This window comes from Eleutherodactylus coqui, chromosome 2 (assembly GCF_035609145.1).
Source record: "Eleutherodactylus coqui strain aEleCoq1 chromosome 2, aEleCoq1.hap1, whole genome shotgun sequence".
NCBI classification, from domain to species: domain Eukaryota; kingdom Metazoa; phylum Chordata; class Amphibia; order Anura; family Eleutherodactylidae; genus Eleutherodactylus; species Eleutherodactylus coqui.
The window spans coordinates 300,124,700-300,142,482 of NC_089838.1; the positions used below are offsets into that span (position 1 = coordinate 300,124,700).

At 43.5% G+C, this 17,783-nt stretch overlaps 1 protein-coding gene across 2 annotated transcripts in view; it reads right to left on the reverse strand.

The window, feature by feature from the left end:
• Positions 1-9,496, reverse strand: part of DMTN (dematin actin binding protein) — a 43,779-nt gene extending 34,283 nt beyond the window's left edge. Inside the window, exon 1 of one of the 2 annotated variants that reach the window (XM_066593479.1) lies at positions 9,453-9,496. The gene's annotated coding sequence lies outside the window, so the exon portion shown is untranslated. Of the gene's footprint in view, positions 1-9,253; positions 9,276-9,452 lie in introns of those variants that run through there. The other variant, XM_066593478.1, reaches the window with a different exon arrangement.
• Positions 9,497-17,783: the final 8,287 nt, after the last annotated feature.

A 17,783-nucleotide genomic window follows, 5' to 3' on the forward strand; every position in this document is an offset into this window, starting at 1 on the left:
TGATTGGCTGCAGCCATCACCTCACTTCCTGCAACAGAAGCAATCACAACAAACGCCGAACCACAGTGGGGCTACAGCGCTGGATTCTGGCAGCGTCAGAGGGGTAAGTATAGCTCAGTTGATTCCTTCAATACAGGCAGACCTAATGAAGGGGGACAACCTCTTTAATAACACAGATGCACATACTTGCAAAAGTTTGCATACCATAGCCGAGCTCTGAGCTAATTAGCTGCTTCCAAAGTCCAGCGCAATACACTAATACCCACGCAAAAAGGCCGCCTCATTCATAGCACAAAAACGTCGCACTAAGGCATGTGCAATTGTGCATGAGCTTGTGTGAAGCGAGCCTTATATAGAGGCTGCAGACACGGAAATGTGGAAATATAACCTAAGGGTACTTTTACATGGGATGACTACCACTCTTGGGCTTTCACAAAGGAGCAATAGGTGTCCAGTGAATAGAGGAGGCAGAGTGTGCAGGAGATCTCTTCAGACTGCCCGCCTCCATACACAGTGAACAGGCAGATCAGCGATTGCCTGTTCACACAGCGCGAGAAGTGAGCAGTAACGAAGCAACTAGCGACTAATAAGCCATTTCTCACTCCGTGCCCTGTCGGGTCCTGCTTTTACATGGGGCGACTATCGCTGGAAATTTCTTGTCTGAGCGATTTTTTATTTGTTATCGAATTAATAATTTTTAACAATTATAGACAAACACAATCTAACTAAACTCATCACACACAAACAGTTGTATCGTTCATGTCTTGTATTGAGCATATTGAATAATCCACAACGAGAGAAAAACTAAGTGAACCACTCTGTTACCGACTTCTGCAGAGTCTATTCTTTCCTTGTGCAAATGAGAATAGGGCTGATCCCTCTGCACTGTGACAGCCCTTCAGATATTTGTAGACTGCTATTAAGTCTCCTCTCAGCCTTCTTTTTTGCAAGTGAAACATTCCCAGATCCTTTAACCGGTCCTCATAGGACATGATTTGCAGACCGCTCACCATCCTGGGAGCTCTTCTCTGAACTTGCTCCAGTTTGTTGATGTCTTTTTTAAATTGGGGTGCCCAGAACTGGACACAGTATTTCAGATGAGGTCTGACTAAGAAAGAATAAAGGGGGATAATTTCTTCACATGATCCAGACTCTATGCTTCTCTTAAAACATCCCAGAATTGTGTTTGTCTTTTTTGCTGCTGCATCATACCGTTGACTCATGTTCAGTCTCTGATCTATTAGCATACCCAAGTCTTTTTCATATGTGTTGCTTATCCTAATTCCTCTCATTCAGTATATGCTTTTTTCATTTTTCTTTGTTTTTGAATCCTCTCTCTCTCTTCTCTATTGTTAGCAACTCTCATAGCTTAGTGTCGTCTGCAAATTTGATCAGTACCCTTCAATTCTCTCATCTAGATCGTTTATAAAAATACTAAACAAAACTGGGCCCAGGACACAGCCTTGTAGTGCCTCACTTGAGACATTCTATCAATTGGATGTGCAGCCATTTATGACCACTCTTTGAGTACAATCACTCAGCCAGTTGTGAATCTACCTAACAGATGCCTTTTCAATCCCAGTCCGTGATTCTGTCAAAGAAAGAAATTAGATTGGTCTGCCATGACTTGTTTGTTACAAACCCATGCTGGCTCTTGTTAAATACTCCATTCTCATCCAAGTACTTGCATATACATGTATGCTATTTAATAATTTGTTCAATCCCTTTTCCTGGTATAGAAGTCAGGCTCACAGGCCTGTAGTTTCCTGGGTCCACGTTCTCCCCTTATTTGAAGATGGGGACAACATTTGCCCTTGTACAATTTTCTGTGACTTCTTCTGTTCTCCAGAAATTTTCAAAGATTATGGTGAGTGGTTCAGCAATTACCTCTGCTGCTCCCCTTAGTATCCTAGGACCTGGAGACTTAAATTCATTTAAGTTAGCTAAGTGTTCCCTCACCATTTCTCTGCTTATAGATAGCCTGCATTCTATTGTTTCCCCAATAGCACAGGGAGGATCAGTGGATGTTACATTTACTTCTTGAGAGAAAACAGATAGAAAACAGTAATTTAAAAGTTTGGCCTTCTCATCATCAGTTTTAGCAAATTCACCATTTTCATCCTGTAAATATCCTATTGCATCTTTGATTCTAATCATGTGTATCATCCCACCAAGTTTCCATGATGTCTATGACATCATATTTCTTTTCCTGTGTTAGGAGCTCTAATTCTCTTTGTTTCCCATGCTCTGCGCATTTGTGTAGAAACATTTTAGTTTGTGATCGGTGTCTCTTGCTCCTCTACTTTCCTTCTAAATTTTTTGTCTTTATTCTTTCTTTCCACTTCTAATAGCAAGGTTCTCAAATGTATTAATTAGCTGTATATTTTTGTCTGGCCTTTCATATTCCTTCCCATATTGTTCTAGTTCAAAGCTCTCCTGATAAGTGTAGCAAGGCTCCTGCCAAATACATGCTTGCCTGTCTATGTAAAGTGCAACCCGTTTCTAGCAAGAAGTTCATCATATAGGTAATTCACTCCATGGTCTAGAAATCCAAATCTTTGCTTAGGGCACTATCAACTGAGCCAGTTGTTCACCTCTAGAATCCTGTTCCATCCCCTTATTCCATGGCCATCCACTAGGAGAATGGATGAGAAGACTACCTGTGCTCTTAGTTCCTTCACCTTCTTTCTGAGGTCTTCAAAGTCTCTGCAGATAGTTGCAAGGTCCTTTTTTGCAGTGTTATTTGTCCCTACATGTATTAGTAGGAATGCGTAGTTGTTTGAGTCTTGATAGCCTATTAGACACGTCTTTGATTTGAGCACCTAGAAGACAGCACATCTCTCGTGAGGTGTCAGGTCTGCAGACAGTGGCCTCAGTTCCTCTCTCCTTTTCTTCTTCACAACAGCACTTCTTTTTCTCCATCCAAGAGGATTCTGAGTCCTTACTAGACTGTTCTTCATGGGCAAAGTAATTTCTTGCTGTACCTCCTCATTCTTTGTCATTTCTTGATGTACTGGTTCCCGAGCAGTATGGGTGCTGGCTGACTCCTGATCCTCCTGCTTCTTTGGGTCACATGCTTCCATTTCTCAGCTTCTGCAGACACACTGAACATTTATTTTCTTTCAGCACTCAGACTTTCTTCTGCTCTGTCAAGGAAATCCTCATCTTCCTTAATGAGCTTCAATGTAGCTCTTCTCTCCTGAAGACTACGCACCTTTTCCTCCAGTAGAGACACAAGTTTACATTTCTGGCAGGTGAAGTTTGACTTTTCCTCTGGTAGGTCTGTAAATATGTAGCATACATTTCAGCTCACCAAATGGCTCCTCTCCCCTCCCAGGCTCAGTTGATGTCCACTTCCAAACTTCTAATAGTTAAAAATTCTCGTCATGATATTTAACCTATAAGATGTTACTAAATTCACATGTTGGTAGATCTGGTGATGTCCTCCAAGCAGCTAGATCCCTGTAAACCCAGCGATCGTTCCACCCACAGCGACTCTTTGCTCTTCCCAGAATGCAAAGGAAATATGCAAATTATGTTCCTGGAGCTCCAATTCCTGAATATGTTACATTATTTTGTACTGGTCCTGAGTCACAGCCTGTATTAGAGTACAGAGCTATATTCACAATTGTGCAGGTGGTCATTGGAAATAGTTGGCAACCTGGTTGACAGACACCAGTCTGCTATAGTGCAATGGCAGAGATGTTGGATCTAACAAGGTTCAGCATAGTCCTGATAGTGACTACTTTCACAATACCAAGGCCATGTCCCTCAATCAGTAGCCCCAACTGTATAAAAGCATCCAAATGCAAAATTAACATAAAGGAGTAAATGTATCATTTTATCACTCCCCCTTTTCTAGACACTTTTTTTTGCCTAATGCGCATTATCACATGAAGAAGGGGATATCTAACACCATATAGGTGTTGCATCTAGTATTGATCATCTAAAGGGTTACACAACCAGCATTGGAGTATGGGAAGATGCCCATCAATTTCAGATGCCCCCCTAGAGGGCGATTGTGCTGAGCTGCTGTGGTATATTAATGGCAGTTTACAGGAAGAGGTTGGAGGAAGGGGAAATAGCCCAGGACTTAAGTGGTTAATAAATTAGTGCCATAAAAATACAATTTTAGATCAAAGCTAAATATAAAATTCTGCAAGTTTAAACTTTTTGACAAGGGAGCTCTTGTTAGGAACAAGGTCTACAAATAGCCATTTCTGACAACAAGAACTATTTTACCTGTTTACTAAAGTATTGTACGGGGTGGTGCAGAAGTAGTCAGACGGCCTTCACATCTGCGGCAAGAGTTCTGTTTGGGGAGCAGAAAAGGGGAATCCCCTGGCTGCACAGGTCCGTCTTATGATGGAACCGAACAACGCCAAATGGACCCCATTGACTATAATGGGGTCCGTTCCGTTCCCGCTCAGCTGAATGGCATTGTACCGGAAGAAAAAGTGCTGCGTGCGCCAGTTCAATTACATCAATTGTAACAAATGGAGATGAACATTAAACTTTCAGAAAGTTCATCTAATGTCCGTTTTCGACATAATGATCAACCATCGCACCTTCAAGATTGATGCAAGCTTGGAGACGACAAGCCACATCTTCGGATGCATCCCAACACATTGGAACTGAAATGTTATTGAATTCCACAGTGATAGCAAGCTTCAATTCCTTGACTGTTGAAATGGCAGGTGCGTATACTTTACCCTTACCCTCTTAACCACCACCCATATGTTTTTTGATGACGGCCGTTAAGGGTCTTTATTCTACAGCACCGTTTTTTGATGGAAGCTGCATTAGTAACCTGGAGCGGGTCTCCCATGCCAGGGGGAGCGGGTGCTCTGATGTCGGATGACAGACTGGCACTTGCTCTAACAATGGAGCCCAAAAAAACACAGATCTTCGCTGTTTAACCCTTTACACGCCGCGGTCAGCGCAACTGCAGTATGTTAAAGGCTGACAGAGGGAGGGAGTTCCCTCTGTCACCCATCGGACCCCTGCAATGTGATCACAGAATTCCCGATGAGTTGCAATGGCACACAGAGGCTGGTATATAGCTTCTGGGTCTGCCAGCCACGGTGACCTATGGGGCTCAGACTCTGGCTAAGCATCATAGGCTTTCTAATGCACTACTATACTGATGTTTAAAAAATATTAAAAAGAGGTAAAAAAGAAATATTAAAAATAAAAATGCCAAAACCCCATCTTTCTTCCTTTACCATGTAAAAAATAAATAAAAATCACTAAAAATCACATATGTGTTATCGCTGCGTTCGTAATGACCTAGAGAAAAAAGTTAGTACATTATTTAACCTGCACAGTGCACGTCATGAAGAAAAAATACAAAAAATATGGCAAAAATAGGTAACTTTGCCTATTTTGCGTTCCAAAAAACAGAATAGAAAGTGATCAAAATTTTGCATGGATCAACAAATGATACTATTAAAAATCAGAACTCCTCCTGCAAAAAAAAACAAAACCTTTCACAGCACTGTTGACAAAAAATAAAAAATGTTAGGGGTGTTTGTATGCAGCGATAAGCTTATAAATTTGATATTGGCATAATCGTATCGGCCTGCAGAATTAACTTAACATATCACTTATACTGCACAGTGAATGCTGTAAAAATGTGAAGAGAGGTGAGATCAGAGATGTGGTGAACACCCCCCCCCCAATAACCCCAGTCCGACCCTCAAACTCATAATCCCTCCCCAATCATCTACAATACCGTGTGTTCCAAAAGAGTGATGTGTCATGAAGAGCGTGACCCCTGACATCACAATGGGTGGCGCCGGGGTTGAGAACGCCAGTCGGCACGGCTGACCTATGTGTGGACTATTATATAAACGATCTCTGTTAACTGTATTTTCTTGCTTGAAAAAGGCACCTATGTGCGCTGAAATGTGTAGCATGATGGACTCTGGATGGTTTCTGTAACTTTTTGTAAACTTTTAATGACTGTTGTTTTTGAAGAATAAACCAAAAAAAAGTTTTGTATACCCTGGAGAATCTCATTGGGCCTCCATTGCTCTACCAGGGCCTCCCCCGCTTGCGCCAGGTAAGTCTCCTTCCTTGTGCATAGGCATTCATATGCACGCTTTATCTTTGTAACTTACACCTAATTGAAGGCGCTTGTCCTATATGTGCATTTTTCCCCCAATCCCCCTAAAAAAATGTATATAAGTAAGGCCGACTGCAGACAGCCGGGTCGGATCCCGCGGCAAAAAGTCTCGCAGAGAACCCGACCCAAGCCCGTGCAGGGACCAGTGCGGTGCTCACCTCTCCTGCAGCTCCGGCTCTTTGATGTGCCGGCTGCCGGCCAGCCGACGCATGCGCAGAGTGGAGCCAGGGTGCAGGGAGAGACATTTCTGTGCGGGCCTCTGCGAGACCCGCACAGAAATAGAGCATGCCGCGATTTGTTTCCTGCATGTATTTTTATGCAGACAAATCGCGGCCATCTGCATAGGATTGCATTTTGCAATGCAATCCTACGCAGGCGTCCAGGGGCCGAAATTCTGCCGGAAATTTAACCGCAGAATTTCCGCCCATGTGCAGGGGGCCTTATACAGTACATTAGATAGACATTATGCTATTAGATACAACTAGTCCTGCAAAGAACAAACCCTCATATGGCTATATCAACGGAACAATTAAAAAAGTTATGGTTCCTGCAATGCAACAATGAGAAAAACTAAGAAATTAGTCATTAAGGTGCAAACCAGCTTTTTCCCTAAGGGGTTAAGATAGCCCCGTCCAATTGGGATAAACAGAAAGAGAGAATGGGCCTATCAATTCTGATATTAAATTCCCCCCCCAGACCATCACCCCTGGACTGCTGTTATCCACCCAATTGTCAGGATTTTCAGGTCACCAATAAACTCAGTTGTGTTAACGCCTCTGAACTGAATTCTGAATCGGGGATTAATAAACCCGCCCTTTTTTGAGGGATCAGTGACAGGAAATAGTTTTATAATAAATATAAAGTGTTGAGTAACTTTAGGTACTTAGTAAATACACTGCATTACTTATTCTGTACTGATCCCAAGTTACAGCCAATATTACACTCCAGAGCTGTATTCACAAGTCTGCTGTGGTTGATCATAGTATCATAGAATGGTAGAGTTGGAAGGGACCTCCAGGGTCATCAGGTCCAACCCCCTGCTCAATGCAGGATCACTAAATCATCCCAGACAGATGTCTATCCAGCCTTTGTTTGAAGACTTCTATTGAAGGAGAACTCACCACCTCCCGTGGCAACCTGTTCCACTCATTCATCACCCTCACTGTTAGAAAGTTTTTTCTAATATCTAATTTGTGTCTCCTCCCTTTCAGTTTCATCCCAGTGGACTCAGTAATATTAGAGACAGTCAACAAGCTTGTTTTCATACAATTATATTAAACTGTATGATTAGCCTCTATAATTCAGTTGAACAGTTATTTCTTTGCAATTACTATACAGAGCCCGGTGTAAAATTACACATTTTGAGCTCCCGTAAACAAAACCATTAAGGATTGTTGGGAGACAATAATAATCTTTATTTATATAGCGCCAACATATTCCGCAGAACAGGGGAATAGAACAAAACCACAGTAACATGTAGTAACCAGTTAATGGAAACAGTAGGGCTGAGGGTCCTGCTCCAACGAGCTTACATACTACAGACAATGGGGTGATACAGAAGGTAATGGGCTGGAGATGTGCACTGTATGGTGAGGTGGAGAGTGAGGGATACTATACATAAATAAAGCACATAATACAGCACAGTGAATGCAGCTCTGGACTATAACACCGGTTGTAACACAGGAACAGTACAAGATAAGTAATCTATGGAGAAATTCACTTCACCAGCAGAATAGTGAGTGCAGCTCTGGAGTATAATTAAAACAGGATGTAACTTCGTATTAGTACAGGATAAGTAATGCATGTGCACAGTGATTCCACCAGCAGAATAGTGAGTGCAGCTTTGGAGTATAATACAGGATGTAACTCAGGATCAGTACAGGATAAGTAATGTATGTATACAGTGATCCCACCAGCAGAATAGTGAGTGCAGCTCTGGGGTATAATACAGGATGTAACTCAGGATCTGTACAGGATAAGTAATGTATGTATACAGTGATCCCACCAGCAGAATAGTGAGTGCAGCTCTGGAGTATAATACAGGAAGTAACTCAGGATCTGTACAGGATAAGTAATGTATGTACACAGTGATCCCATCAGCAAAATAGTGAGTGCAGCTCTGGGGTATAATACAGGATGTAACTCAGGGTCAGTACAGGATAAGTAATGTATGTACACAGTGATTCCATCAGCAGAATAGTGAGTGCAGCTCTGGAGTATATTACAGGATATAACTCAGGATCAATACAGGACCAGTAATTATATGCATGGTTTCTTCACTAGCAGAATAGTGAGTGCAGCTCTGCTGTATAACACAGGATGTTATTCAAGATCAGTGCAGCATGCCTATATATATATATATATATATATATATATATATATATATATATACACATGCTACTCATGTAATCTAGAATACATAGTTGAATCATTCTGTAAATACAGTAAGTCAGTGTACTTATGCTGTACTGATCTCAAATAACATCCTGCGTTATACATACAATACAATATACTCTATATGCAGCACTCATATACATCCAATTATGTAGCATACAGTAATACAATCAACAGTAGCCAACACCACAATAGCCTCTTGTATATAAGGACCAGCAGATACTCCCCCCCTGTATTTCCCTTCATGTCCCACCAGTCACCAGTGTTGCAGAACATAAGCATATTAAACATTAATCCCATTTCCACAGCCATTAATCTGTCTTCCGTGCCAACTTTGCATTTCCAGTAAACTTGTACGCCGCCCTCCATGCTCTGGCATGCGTGTGCCATTCCTGTGCGGACACTCCTTGCTCACCCTCTGCCATTGTCTCCAGCGCACTGGACACAGAAAGACATTTCAGTTCAGCGATACAGAATGACTAATCTGTTTTACCAAGCAAATACCCAGCAATCCGCATGGCTAGAACCAGCGACGCTGCAGACCCATCAACTGCAGTCAGAGCTCCAGCCGCACACATGTGCCCGCTGCTGCAGAAGGAGGGGTACGGGCACACCAACTATAGGCACACAGGTATAGCGCAAACACATGCAGAATACAGTGCCCATAAGGGGACCCGATACGAATATAGACATGCGTCACACAAGCGCAGGTAATAACACACCAGCACGCACCTAGAAATACGTACACGATGCCAGGCCCAGCTCCCTGTTACGCAGTCACAAGATGCAGACACAAATCCTCCTCCTCCCCCATGTTACCCCTTTTACACACCCTAAACTCCTCTTGCACTTCCCGTTGCACCCTGTCTGTCCGCCCGCCCCCGCGCCCGGCCTGTCACCCCCCCCTTACCACCTCCCATCGTTGTGTTACCGTGGGTTCCCGTGCAGTATAGACAGTGTCAGCATCATCTGCTGTTCCTGACTCCCGTAGCTATAGCAACAGCTAATCCTCATCATCACCAGGGGGATGAATGGTCCCCTCCCTGCCTGCAGAGCAGCTGCCGCCCCTCCCTGCAGCACATCGCCACCCCTTCCTCCCAGGCAGCGAGCACGAAGAGAACATCTCTCTGCAGAACAATTGTTTCACCTTGTCTGCTGTCACCCCGACAGTCCTTAGACTAGAGAAACGTGTATTTATAAGTTGGTATGGAGACGGCGCGGCGACCTGCCATGTCTAAAGGTGGCGCACAACACAACGCAATGCCCTCTTGGTCATAAATTACTAGTCGATGTTACATAGCATCACATGGAACACACACAATACTATACACATGGACCACAAAAACACCCACAGCTACATCAAAAAGTGAAGTCTAGCAGGTCTACAGTGTAATGCTATACATTGTTCCCTGTTATCAGCTATTTTAAGTAGCAGCGTTCTGCAATGGGATGGAGGACAGGAATTCCAGAAAAATATCTGCCCCCCCCCATCCTTGTCTTCATGTTCATTTGAAGAGTTTTTCCATTTGCACATTGCTGCCAGTGCCAGCGTTAGGTTAGATGGCACCCGGTGCAGGATCATGTTTTGCACTGGTAAGCAGTCTGCCTGTATTCTGCTTGTGCGGAAAGCAGCAGGATAACAGCATGCCCGCACCAGAACAGCTCAGTGAATAAATACTGCACCAGAACCAAGTCATTCCTATAAATAGCAGAACCAAGATCATACCATAAATACAGTGCTAGAACCAAGCTCAGTAAATAAATACTGCACCAGAACCAAGCTCATTCCTATAATAGCAGAGCCAAGATCATACCATAAATACAGTGCTAGAACCAAGCTCAGTAAATAAATACTGCACCAGAACCAAGCTCATTCCTATAATAGCAGAGCCAAGATCATACCATAAATACAGTGCTAGGACCAAGCTCAGTAAATAAATACAGCACCAGAACCAAGCTCATAATATTCAACCCCGATTCCAAAAAAGTTGGGACGCTGTGTAAAATTGTAAATAAATGTAAAGATAAAAAAGAATGCAATGATGTGGAGATCTCAGTGAACTGTATTTCATTCACAATAGAACATAGAACACATATCAGACCGTGACAGGGAGATATTTTTCGGTACCATTAAAAACATTTTTTACTGAGTCACATGACTGTGTATAAAAAAAGAGCGTGTTAGAGAGGCAGAGTCTCTCAGAAGCAAAGATGGTCAGAGGTTCACCGGTCTGTGGAAAACAGCATCTATAACTTGTGGAACAATTTCAGAGAAATGTTCCTCAAACTAAAGATGTTGATAATCCCACCATCTACAGCACATAATATCACCCAAAGATCCAGAGAATTTGGAGAAACTCATGTGCACAAGGGGCAAATCCGATAGTCAATATTGAGTGCTCAAGATCTACGGGCCCTCAGGCATCACTGCATTAAAAACAGGTATGATTCTGTAATACAAGTCACTGCATGGGCTCAGGAATATTCCAGAAATCATTGTCTGTGAACACAGTTCTCCGTACAATCCACAAATGTAAGTTAAAGCTCTATCATACAAAGAAGAAGCCATATATCAACACAATCCAGAAACTTTCACCATCACTTTCACCAAACTCATAACATAAATACAGCATGGACGAGCCTCAGTGCATAGATATAATGCCAGAACCAAGCTCATAATATAAATACAGAGGGGAGGTGATAGTGCTAGCACTTGGTAGTCTCTGTAACTCCTTTTCCAAGAGCGTGAAACCATAAATGTTTGTCCTCGATCCCATTCTTGGTATCGATTAAAGTCTCCTGTGACATGGAGGACCTCAGGGTTCCCATTAATTATGAAACTTGTGCTCATGGCCAGGTGTAGCTACGTGCAACCCATGCGGTCGAACAGGGCACCAACCACCAGCTTGTAGAGGGGCACCAGGCCGATGTAGGTTGGGAGCAATCAATCTCTTAAATCTGCCTTGGCCAGATGATCTTCTTCCTCATGCAGCAGCATCTTGTAGAGCTACATGAATTATCATCCTCTGTCTCCTCCCCTCTGATGTCCCAAGGCTCAGTCTGTCAGGCCATTGGTGCTCCTGCAGCACAGTTGGTTAGTTCTGCTATTGTATTTATGTTATGAGCTTGGTTCTAGTACTGTATGTTATGAGTTTGGATTTGGCGCTGTATTAATGTTATGAGCTTGGATCTGGTGCTGTACTTATGTACTAAGCTTTTTGTGGTATTGAATCCATGTGTTGAGCTTGGTTCTGCTGCTGTATTTATGTTATGAGCTTGCTTCTGGTGCTGTATTTATTCACTGAACTCTTCTAGTGTGGGTATGCTGCTATCTTGCTTCTTTCGACACAAGCAGAATACATGCAGACTGCCTATCAGTGCAATATATATTGTTTTTTTTCTTATGATGGGGGCGTCAAAAAATTCCGTACAGGGTGCCATATGACCTAAGTGACTGCTTGTGCTCAGCCACTATTTGTTCCTGGAATTATGAGGCCATCCATCAATTTCGTGCTGATCCAGCAATAAAACGGTTGTCTGGTGCCTGGATAAAGGGCGTTTTACTGGACTAATGAAGTGTTACTGTGCACTCCGAGTACTGAGGATGGAGAAAATAATGGGGGATTTGTATGGTACTTGGAATACAATACAGATTCCATTTTCTTGCACACAAAGAAGCCCCTATTCTTCTGATTAATGATCACAAAGCAGAAGAATATACGGGACATGCCAGCCATACAAGAAGAAGGGACTCCAGCTCATTCTAAGAACTCTAAGTACTCTAATACTGCTGGAGACTCCCAAATTCAGAAACATGAGATCCATTACACGGGTGAAATACCCCATACAGGGGTGCATGCAAGAGTCATAGCAAATTTCAAAATGGGTCCGAGGGCTCCACCAAATGTATTTAGTGGGAAAAGTACCTGCAATAGCAATTTGGACAGCTGCAATGTGTACAGAGATATCTGCTTCCTACTCTGTACTCACAGTCAGCGGCCCTGTGAACAGCTGATCGGAGGGGATGCTAAGTGGTGGAAACCCACTGATCAACTATATTGAAGATACATCATCAATAGTGTAGTGGTGGACAACACCTTTAAATTGAATCAGAGCTGTATACATTCGTGAGCTCCACCTAGTGGTGGCCGTTGGTAGCCATTATGACAATGCCATCATGACCCCTGCCCGTTCTACTTCAATACTGTGTATTACGGTCTTTATTACAGATCACAGTGCAGTGGTACACAATGCAGAGTTTCTGCAGCCAGTATATAGTAGAAATCACTTAAAGGGGTTGTCCCGCGAAAGCAAGTGGGGGTATACACTTCTTTATGGCCATATTAATGCACTTTGTAATGTACATCGTGCATTAATTATGAGCCATACAGAAGTTATTCACTTAGCTGTTCCGTTGCTAGCGTCCTCGTCTCCATGGTGCCGTCTAATTTCAGCGTCTAATCACCCGATTAGACGCGCTTGCGCAGTCCGGTCTTCTCCCTTCCGAATGGGGCCGCTCGTGCCGGAGAGCTGCTCCTTGTTGCTCCGCCCCGTCACGTGTGCCGATTCCAGCCAATTGGCTGCGGGGATTCCCCTTTTCTGTTCCCCGAGTAGGAAAGCCAAACCCGCGGGCGCAGATGTGAAAGCACCCTCTGACATAACATGCGGTGTAAACTTTACTTATAGAGTGCTATACCAAGAGGCCATATCAAAGTACCTAAATAAATTATCTTATAATAAGCATGTTGAAGGATCTCCTGCTGCTCAAAGCCTCAACTGCAATCTGTGAGGGAACCCAGCCATAAGTGTTCAATCTCTCTGTAGTGCCTCCGCAGGGGAAGTGATGCATTGCACAGTTTCCATTGAAAGGTAATGTATGAGCATGCTGGGTCCTCCACAGCAAAAAACTCTTTGTAGACTCCTCACTACGCTGGCTAATAAATCAGGGTCCTGGATGGGGGTCTCTGTTCTTATTCTCTAGTGACTTATTGCAGAAAAAAGGTTTAATCGATCTGCCGTACTGCATATGTAAAAATAAACTATTGCATTCACTGACCCTGAAGACCACCACCAATATTACCTCTTCATATACACAAATTTCACAGTAATGTGAAATACCCCTTTTAGAGGAAATGTTAAAGTTTTCTCCATCATCCTGCTTACAAAGAAAGAAACCTGACATGACACATACAGAAACAGTATTTGGAGCTGTTAAAAGGAAAATTTAGGTTGCACACTGTCAGCAAATACCAGAGAGACAACGAGAAAGCGAAGGGAGGGGGAAGAGCAAACACTGACACACTACACTGAGATACACCAGAACAGTCCTATTATATACGGCGAGACAGACACAGAGATATACACCAGGGACTACGCAGCATAGTATGTTAGGCCGAAAAAAGACATGTCCATCCAGGTCAGCCTATTACTCCCCAATGTTAATCCAGAGGAAGGCAAAAAAAAAACCTATGAGTAAGAACCCAATTTTCCCCATTTAAGGGGGAAAAAATTCCTCCCCGATTCCAATCTGGCAATCTGAATAATCCCTGTATCACCGACCCTTTGTTATTAGCGATCATAACATATAATATTGTAACGCTCAAGAAAGGCGTCCGGGCCCCTCTTGTACTGTAATAGTGAGTTCGCCATCACCACGTCCTCAGGCAGAGAGTGCTATAGTCTCACTGCTCTTACAGTAAAGAACCTCTTTCTATATTGGTGTAGACACCTTCTTTCATCTAACTGAAGAGGGCGCCCCCTTGTTACAGTCACGGTCTTGGGTATAAATAGATGATGGGAGAGATCTCTGTATTGTCCCCTAATATATTATTTATACATAGTTGTTAGGTCACCCCTACATCCTATGCAGTGATAAAAAGAGTGAAGAACAGCCCTATTACACACATATATATATATATATATATATATATATATATATATATACACACACACACACACACAATGCATTCAGAAAGTCTTCAGACCCTTTCACTTTTTTTTTACATGTTGTTCTGGCCCTGTGCAAATTTTACATTTTTTCCCCGAACATTCTGCTCTCATTACCCTATAATGAAAGAGGGAAAACAGAATATTAGAAATCTTTGTAAATGAATTAAAAACTCACATTTTGTATTGATATAGGTATTTTGGTATGACATTTGAAATTTAGCTCGGGGGACCTTCCATTTCTCTTGATCATCTTTGACCCACCAAACTAAGTAATTGGAGGAGAAGGTCCTAAGTAAGAGAGGTGACCAAGAATCCAATGGTCAATGTGGCTGAGCTCCAAAGATTCTGTGTGAAGATGGAAAACTTCTAGAAGGCCAACCATCACTGCAGCCTCCACCAATCTCCTCCCCTCAGTAAAAGACACATCAAAGCTTGCCCAAAGTTTGCCAAAAAGCACCTAAAGAAATCTCAGACTGAGAAACAAGATTCTCTGCTCTGATGAAACAAAGAGTGAACTTTTTTGGCCTTAATTCTAAGCATTATGTGTGGAGTAAACCAGGCGCCGCTCATTACTTGCCCAATACCATCCCTACAGTGAAGCCTGGTGGTGGCAGCATCATGCTGGGGGGTATTCCTCAGCGGCCAAGATAGGGAGACCGGTCAGGGTTCATGGAAAACTGAATGGAGCAAAGTACAGAGATATTCCTAATGAAAACCTGATCTAGAGCACAAGGGATGTCAGATTTCCAACAAGACAATGACCCTAAGCACACAGCCAAGACAACACAGGAGGGGCTTAGGGACAACTCTGTGAGTGTCCTTGAGTGGCCCAGCAAGAGTCCTGACTTTAACCCAATTAAACATCTCTGGAGAGACCTGAAAATGGCCTTCCATAGACCCCCCCCCCCCCATCCAACCTGATAGAGCTTGAGAGGATCTGCAGAAAAGCAGAAAAGAAAGTCAGAAAGCCCCCAAATCCAGGTGTGCAAACTTTGTGGCATCATAGCCAAGAAGACCGGAGGGTGTAATCACTGCCAAAGGTGCTTCAACTAAGTACTGAGTACAGACTGTGAATACTTATGTCAATGCATAATGTTAGTTTTTAATTTTTAACAAATTTGCACAGATTTGTAACATTCTGTTTTCACTTTTACATTAAGGGGTATTGAGTGAAGAATGATAGGAAAAAAAATTGAATCTTTTTTTTAAATTAGCATAAAGCCACAACATAACAAAATGTAAAAAAAAGTGAGAGTCTGAAAACTTCCCGAATGCATTTTATATATATATATATATATATATATATATATATATATACACACACACTCTTTGTAAAATCAAATCCCGCCTCTAGAAGAAGTTGTCATTTTGCTGCAAAACCCGCCCTGCAGTTCCATCTCAGGTAGATATACAAATGATGAGAGTTGTGGTGATTAGATGAGCGGTCTTGTCACCTGAAGCCCTAAAAGTGGTTCCCCCATTGGCCTATAAAAGGCTCGGAGGCTCCTTGTGTGTAGTGACCTCTTCTTCCGCTTGTGTGGAGCTTGTTGACCGCTAGACGCCTCTACGACGCAGAGAAGAGATTTTGCCCCGTTACCAGAGTCTGAGAGGGGCGCGTTATTGGGATGTGAGAAGCTGGATGGTTGTGTCAATGAATTGTCCCCCATCGGGCCGTTCTGACCAAACTGTTAGGAGGTGCTGGACCAGTGGATGTGTGAGGACAGACAAGGTAACCGGGCTCAGGACGCCCCCTACAGACCATTAGTAGAGAGGAGCATCTGATTACCCGACAAGCACCAGCAGCTCCAACCATTTCACTGTCTGCCATCCAGAGACAGGTGGCGCCTTTATTACAGGTCCCTGCGTCTATCAGAACTATTTCTGGGCGATTGGCTGAAACACATGTGGTCTCAGAGCCCCCATTACATGTATGGTCTTTGACACCCACTGTCGCCTCTGTTTGCAGTAATGTTGTGAAATATGAAACTGGACGCTACGGAGTGGAACCGGGTTGTCTTCAGCGATGAATCCAGATTTAGTTTGAGCTCTGACGACGGCCGTGTTCATGTCTGGAGACCCCAGGGCGAGCGCCAAAATCCTGCCTTTGCTGTGGAGTGGCACACTGCCCCCTGCTGGTGTGATGGTGTGGGGGGCCATCGCATACAACAGTCGGTCCCCCCTAGTACCGGTACGAGGGACAATGACAGCTCAGCGATATGTTCAGGACATCCTGCAGCCACATGTGTTCCTCTCATGGTGGCTACCAGCAGGATAATGCTCGGCCGCACACACAAGGGGGTCACAGGAATGTCCCCACAACATTGTCACACTTCCGTGGCTGCTCAGTCACCAGATTTATCACCGATAGAACATATATGGGACCATTTGGGACGCCAACTTCAATAACCTATGAGTTTTATCTAGAGGCTCAGTTACAGCAAATGTGGAGCGATATGCTGCAGGATACCATACTAAACCTGTATGCTTCCATGCGGCTCTCCCCGTACCACATCTTGTATCCAAGCTAGAGGCGGTATAACAAGGTCCTACTGCCTCCATGCCCATCTGTATCACATCTTGTATCCATACTAGAGGCGGTACAACAGGGTACTAGAGCCTGCATTCTTGCCCGTATCACATCTTGTATCCATACTAGAGGCGGTACAACAGGGTACTAGAGCCTCCATGCCCACCTGTATGACATCATGTATACAAGCTAGAGGTGGTACAACAGGGTACTAGAGCCTCCATGCCCACCTGTATCACATCTTGTATGCATACTAGAGGTGGTACAACAGGGTACTAGAGCCTCCATGCCCACCCGTATCACATCTTGTATCCAAGCTAGAGGTTCTACAACAGGGTACTAGAGCCTCCATGTCTGCCTGTATCACATCTTGTATCCAAGCTAGAGGTTCTACAACAGGGTACTAGAGCCTCCATGTCTGCCTGTATCACATCTTGTATCCAAGCTAGAGGTTCTACAACAGGGTACTAGAGCCTCCATGCCCACCTGTATCACATCTTGTATGCATACTAGAGGCGGTACAACAGGGTACTAGAGCCTCCATGCCTGCCTGTATCACATCTTGCATACAAGCTAGAGGTGGTACAACTGGGTACTAGAGCCTCCATGCCCACCCGTATTACATCTTGTATATAAGCTAGAGGCGGTACAACAGGATACTAGAGCCTCCATGCCCCTTGTATCACATCTTGTATCCAAGCTAGAGGCGGTACAACAGGATACTAGAGCCTCCATGCCTGCCTGTATCACATCTTGTATCCAAGCTAGAGGCGGTACAACAGGGTA